Consider the following 7,500-nt stretch of genomic DNA (forward strand, 5'->3'; position numbering starts at 1 on the left):
AGCAAATAAACAAGCCTGTGACAGAGGTGATGGAAGAGCCAAATGTTCCATTTACAGCACCGTGCCCCCACCGACAGAGCACACACACAGACACACTCTTTCTCACACACCTCCCCCACACACACACAAACAGAAACACACGTGTGCACTCAAACACACACACACACACACAAACACACACACACACACACACACACAGTCATCACATCAGTGTGTGATGAATGACAAAGCATTTCTCCTGTAGCCCCGGTGAGAATAGATGTGATCCTCCTCTACCTGCACAATAAGCACACGCACATCAACAGCTGTATTGCACACCATGCATTTATCAGCCTTGGAGAAACATATATACATACATATACACACCATGCATTTATCAGCCTTGGAGAAACATATATACATACATATACACACCATGCATTTATCAGCCTTGGAGAAACATATATACATACATATACACACCATGCATTTATCAGCCTTGGAGGAACATGTATTAAGGTTTTGCACCTACGTCATAATGTTACGTTACCATTTGTTTACAACTGGAGTGGTAGGCAGAGTGGTAGGCCAGGCAGAGTGCTAGGCTGCCTAATCAGGTTGCATAGGCTACACATAGTTACAATAGTTAAAAATAGCTTCAAAATGTTGAAATTTTAATATCAAATATACACCGAGAGATGACGACCACTAGTGTAACAGTTGGTTTTACAATAGGAAGCAAAAAGGCGACGAAAGATAGTTTTCCATTAGATGCTGTGGAGGATAGTGATGGTTAGCTGCTGTGAAGTTGGTCTATGGTGCAGCCTACTGTCTACGGAAATGTAGGCCTATAGGCTAAATAGACTACATACATATCATACAACTATCTACAGTCATCCAAAAATGAATTGCCAGAGATAGGCTATTAAAGGGACACGAGGCAACGTTTTCGTGTTAATTACTCATCTTCGTAAGTCGGTATATGGTTAAATGACTCATTACAGGGCGAATGAAGACTCTTTCGTCCGCCCCTACTGCCTGTAGGAAGAATATCCCGCTTGCAAGTTCAGTGTATCATACCCGCCGACCGAAGCAGGATCAGTTTACATCCTGCATACAGCACAGAGGCAGGCTAACGAAACGCTAGCGATTGTTGCAAACGTGTGTATAATGGCAGAGCCGGCGAAGAAGCAGCGAAAACCCTTGACAGAAGATGCAAAGAAAAGGAAAAGAGCTTCAGACCGAGCGAGGGGGAGTTTCGTAGAGAGACTTTAACACTATTAACGTTACATGTGTTACATGATGCTGACAGGCGCTGGCTATAACTGCAGCCAACGTTTAAACGTCTTGCTGCATCAAGGTTGTACGTATAGGGTTGCCACATTTGATTTGTGAAAATCCGGGACATTCATTGCCGAAAATAAAAAATTATGATTTTGATTAATGTTCAATGCCTTTAATTATACTACTAGGCCTATTACTCGTTTTAAATAATATTTTTTTAATGCCCTTTCACCAGCTCTTTTAAGATATACGGCTAATCCATAAAACATAATATTAAGTTGTTAGACTACCCACTCGGGTAAAGTTACCCATTTTCATCCTGTCGGCGTTGTGTACTGTGTATCTCTTTTTCTTGGCCGCTGGCCCTGACTTTGATCGTAGGCCTATATCCTCCTCCGTCTCGCGCCCCATTTTATCAAACCAAATCGAACCAAAATTTCTTTTTTTTTTACTAGGCCTCTCCAATCTGTTGCCTACCCGCACGCACTCACTCTTTTGGACATGCTTGCTGCGTGCGGCCGGTAGGTGATTCTGATGGTTAAAGCCTGTGTTGCAGGTTAAACACCACTGTTGATTAATGGGTACATAAAGCACTCAATATATGCATATCATTTTAAAAAATGTCTCCAAAATGGTGTTAAATGCCAGTTTCTGTTGTTTTTAGCATTAGCGGTTTTTGTAACGCAATTCGGTGATGACGTCACTTTGGGGACTACTTGATTCTGGCGCGCTTCATTCATTTCAATGCATTTCAATGGACATCGCGGTTACACTTTCAACATAAAGTTTGTATATTTACACTTCGAATTTCGTCACAGCATTTATATCACAGCTACCTTATGATCTACCAATGGTAATAACGTTGCCTGATATCAATTTAGTATTTTTCTGAATTTCGAGGTCTCGCTTTGGAGGGTATATGTTTTTACATTCATTCCTATGGGAAACGGTCGCGGTTACACTTTCAACATAAAGTTTGTATATTTACACTTCTCGAATTTCGTTACAGCATTTTATATGACAACGACCCTATGGTCTAACAAAGATAACAATGTCTTCTCCCGATTTTAGTTTAATGCAATTTCTGAATTTGAGAGGCCTCGTTATGAGGCTATAATGCACCTATTCAGTTCAATGTATTATGCTTATTACATTACGACACTTTTTTGTTACTGTCAGTGAACAGCACCGAATGAAAGTCAACATGTTCTTTATATCTAGTGATAGTGATCATGTCGTTAGTTCAGATAAGTAGGCTACCGGGCAAACAGTCAGAAGATCAGAATATGAAGCATCATGATAGCTAGATGGGCTAACTTTTTAGTCCCACCTGTGAGCCCACCCCAGTTACTTAGCTTCTAGCCGCCCGATTAGGCTGGTCGTGTCTTCAGCATGAATATTTTCGATAACTACTGCTCGTGATTGATTGCCATTGACATCGTCAGGGTACGGCTTACCAAAGAGGGAGATAATATGGGCAAGTCGCAGTTTTGCAGGTGCTTGTGTGGGCTGTGCTGTCCCGATGGAAACTGTGGTGGAGAGCTGCAGTAAACTAGGGAAGCCAGTGCATTTTGGCGGCTGGTCGAGGGAGCCCCCTGTGACCAGCATAATGACATGATCTATCTAGCTATCTATCTGTCTATATACATATCTAGGCTATCTATAGCCTATATATTTATCTATAATCTGCGCTATCTACTGCTGAACAATACCTTACTCGTCTCTCTTTACTCCTCTCGTTATTCTCAAGGGTCTCAAGGTGGGCTTTGGTCTGTAGTCTCCCAAGGTGACGTAATGCAATGCATTGTGGGGGAAAGGAGAATCACTTCAAATGCTGTGAAATATTACCTGCTTTTTTTATTATATTCCGTTTTGTGATACCCAACAACATCAAATACAATGGATAACAGTTTAAATGTTTATTATCAACAAGCAAATTGTGCAAATTCGTTGGAAAATGAACCCTGCAACACGGCCTTTAAGGTAAACTTTTGTCTCGCAGGTCTGCATTACAACCAATCAAATAAGCGCATGCCTGCCTCCGTCAGCTGCATTACAACCAATCAAATAAGCGCTTGCCTGCCTCCGACAGCAGGATACAATCAAGATAAGTTAAGAAAAATAGTAGGATTGCAGGAGTGGAACGTAGGTTTTATTGAAAGTGAAACTACGGAATACTTAAAAAAAATAGAAGTGCCTTTGCACCAAAAAACGGGACATTTGGTGTCCAGTGAAAGATTATCAATTTTCCGGGACAGACATTAAAAAAAGATAACAATCCCGGGAAAACCAGAATGTGTGGTAACCCTAACACACACACACACACACCTCTAACCCTAGCTCAGGAGGTAATGCGGTACGTACTAAAACTTGTCCCTGTTCAGTTAAATTCTTAACAAACTATGACTTATTGTTTAATTCTGTGTCAACTTTCAGAGAGAAGACATTTATGAGTCCTTTCTGGCAAAATTTCACAACTTCTAAGAAAGTCTATCATCTTCGTGTAAACTGAGTTTGAACCAGAGAAAAAAGTTAGGCTACTGTAGGCCTACAACTTTGCCGGTTTTCCCATACGGACCCCAAATCAGTGCAATTTTGGCGAAATGACGTTCCCGTGACAGGCTGTCAAATATTGAATAATGGTATAACGTTTCATCATCACCTTTATTGATGCCTGATATGTTGACATTGATGAATTACAGATATGTAGCCTACCGAGAGGCAACTGCAGACAACGACGTTCAATAGGTTCAATGTGTCCCTTGCCTACCAGGTGGATGTAAACAAAGCGTTACCTAGAACCTAGAATACGTCACATGAAAAACCTTAATACATACATATACACACCATGCATTTATCAGCCTGGGAGAAACATATATATATATATATACACGTACACCCCTTTAGGATGAGGCCATAATACTACTAGCCTGAGACACCTGGGCGCTCTGTCTGAACTCACACTCACACACACACACACACACACACACACACTCTGGGGGAGTGAGGATTGTATGTAGAGGGATGGGGGGCACAGGGGAACTTATCAGTGTTGGGGGACTTGAAATAGATGTTGAGACTTGACAACAGCTCCTAGCAGAACACACACACACACACGCTCACACACACACATTACACATCACTGACTTTTCTCTGTGGTGACGCCTGAGAAATGTTTAAGTACACACCAATACAATCCAGGCACAAAGGTGCCAATCCAGGGCTCTTACTCAGACTGAGACGGGGCTAACACACACACACACACACACACACACACACACACACACCACACAGGGCTCTCCACACAGACTGAGACGGCTGACTGACATACACACAAGTGTCAGGGCACTTTTCCAAGGAGCCACGCTATAGGAGGGCACGTCTGGCGGGCCACAGAGGCGGAGGTGCGGGAGGAGGAAAGGGATGTGGGTCAAAGGTCAGCCGTGGGAAGGTGATCAATACGTCATTATCATAGCAGCGCTTCCTGTGGGTCACACTGGGGCTGAGAGTGTGTGTGTGTGTGTGTGTGTGTGTGTGGGTCAAACTGGGGTGAGATGTGGAGGAACACACGGCGCTAAATCTATTTACAGATTTGTGCAGATTCGTGTGAGAGTGACCTGACCCTGGGTGAGCAGTCAGCAGGGCATGAAAGGGGCCGGGCCCAGACATTTGCATGAGCCTCACCGAGTCTGGGGCTGAGACGAGAAGGGAGGAAGAGAGGAGGAGAGGAAGAGAGGAAGAGAGGAGGAGAAGAGGAGAGGAAGAGAGGAGGAGAGGAGGAGAAGAGGAGAGGAAGAGAGGAGGAGAGGAAGAGAGGAGGAGAAGAGGAGAGGAAGAGAGGAGAAGAGGAGAGGAAGAGAGGAAGAGAGGAGGAGAAGAGGAGAGGAAGAGAGGAGGAGAGGAAGAGAGGAGGAGAAGAGGAGAGGAAGAGAGGAGAAGAGGAGAGGAAGAGAGGAGGAGAAGAGGAGAGGAAGAGAGGAAGAGAGGAGGAGAAGAGAAGAGGAAGAGAGAAGGAGAGGAGGAGGGAAAAAAGACCCAAATGATTCGTTCTGTCCCCGTGGGAGAGTTTAAACAATCGCAGCTCTGTACATGGACATGAACACACACACACACACACACACACACACACTCCACAAAGTAGACTCTGTGGCTCGATGTAGCCCCCCCACCGCCACCACCTACCTCATCAACCCTGCCCAGACAAGTCTGACCCCAACAGGCCGAGGCGGCCCCTGCCCGCCTTTACCACCCGATAGCCCACGTCTGTCTGTCTGTCTGTCTGTCTGTCTGTCTGTCTGTCTACGCCACCATCCACTGCGTCCGTCTATTTATCCATTCAAGCGAGGCATGCAGCTTCACTCATTATTTTGTGCGTGTGCAGGCCGGCCGACTGCAAATGTGATCCTCTGGTGAGCTGGCCGCGCCCAGCCCAGCGCCGCGCAGCGCGGGGGATCGTGGGGATTGGACGTTACTCCAGGGAGCCGACGAGGCCCACGCTGCAAAAAAAATACAGTAATTACAGCTGCAGAAAAGGGCCCCATAAGCAGATAACACAAGACTTTTATTTACATAACCGAACAGAGACAGAAGAAGAGAGGAGAGAGAGAAGAGAGAGAGAGAAGAGAATGAGAGAGAAGAGAAGAAAGAGGAAGAGAGAAGAGAAGAGAGAGTGAGAGAGAAAGAGAGAGAAGAGAAGAAGAGAGTGAGAGAGAGAAGAGAAGAAGAGAGTGAGAGAGAGAGAACTGATGGGCTTTTTGAGCTTCTCTCTTCTCCATTTACAGTTTTTTTCAACTGCTTACACACTAAATCTTTGCTTGTCACACAATTTTCTAAACATGTATTCTAAACATCATAACCTCACACCAAATCTGCAAAACCATACACTAATTCTCAGTGTTTGACTCAGTTTTCAATTTACTAAAACACATTTTGCAAAACACCACACACATTTTTCTACCTAACACACAAAAATCTAACAGGAAGTAACTTGATTTCATTTTTCAAACACAACCCATCAAAATGCCACACTAAATCACCAGTGCTTCACTCTCTCTCTTCACATGTGAATCCAATCCAATCATTACCTTAGTGTAGGCCTATGAATACTCTCGATATGATATACTCTCTATGTAGGTATGGACCCTTTCAATCTGCTCCTAGAGGATTTCTGGTTGAAATGTTCAGAACCAATGCACATACTTTTTTAGATACTATTTGTTTCTCCCGAATTACCATTAGCTGAATACATTTTTCTGTGCCTCCAAAAATGCCTTAGGAACGCTTAGGAATGTTTGTTTCACACGCACACAAGTAATTTGATAGTAGTCAGTCATTTTCATCTTAGGCAAAATCAGCTTTTTCAGAACTCCATGTACATCTGGTGGTCATTGTATTTTGCTTTGCTTTATTCTTGTTGGCTGTAAAATACTGTATTCGCAACAGCAAATTATTTGGGAAAAATCACTATTTTTGGTTTCAATATTGCTTGCATTTTTACTGTGTATTTCAACTTCTTTCTGTAGATACCCTAACTTTCACTCATGTATGGAAATACATAAAGCCTATGAAAGACAGTGTGTACATGATGTATCCAAAATGTCATATTATGACAAAAATGTTTGTAATGTGAGGCGAATGTTTGCTTTAAAGATGTGTTTTTGACATTTTGAATGTTGTGTTTCATTTTGCTGGAGATTTAAGGCATTTTGCATTTTGTGTGAGCAATTGCGTGTTTTGTGTGTGGTGTTCTCAAAAATAGACACAGAGTTTTGAAAACGTGTGTAAACTATTGTAAAAAACTGTAATGTCATAACACACACACACACACACACACACACACACACACAAGCAGAGCTTCAGAGAGGGGGAAGAGATTCCTTTTCTTTCCTCAATTTCTATACATCCATCTCTCTCTCTCTCTCTCTCTCTCTCTCTCTCTCTCTCTCTCTCTGGGCTCTGATGGTTCCCACATGATTAGAGGCAAGAGAAGTGATTTCTCTCCACTCGTTTTCCACGCCGAATGCGTTTCCTGCTCAGGCTGGGAGGCGGCGGATGGTGGACGAGGCGGTGGCCACCACTGGCCATGATAACTGTTATCTGCGGGACCTGATTACGTTCAGACCCCGTTGGTTTCGCTGGCGTTTCCAGCCAGGAGCAGTTAATGGTGAGAGAAATGGAAGTGCTCCAAATCAGAGTGTGTTTGGAGGTCATTTGCTACTTCCACTCTGTTATTGCTGT

The sequence above is a fragment of the Alosa alosa genome, chromosome 23 (genome assembly GCF_017589495.1).
Source record: "Alosa alosa isolate M-15738 ecotype Scorff River chromosome 23, AALO_Geno_1.1, whole genome shotgun sequence".
NCBI classification, from domain to species: Eukaryota; Metazoa; Chordata; class Actinopteri; order Clupeiformes; family Clupeidae; genus Alosa; species Alosa alosa.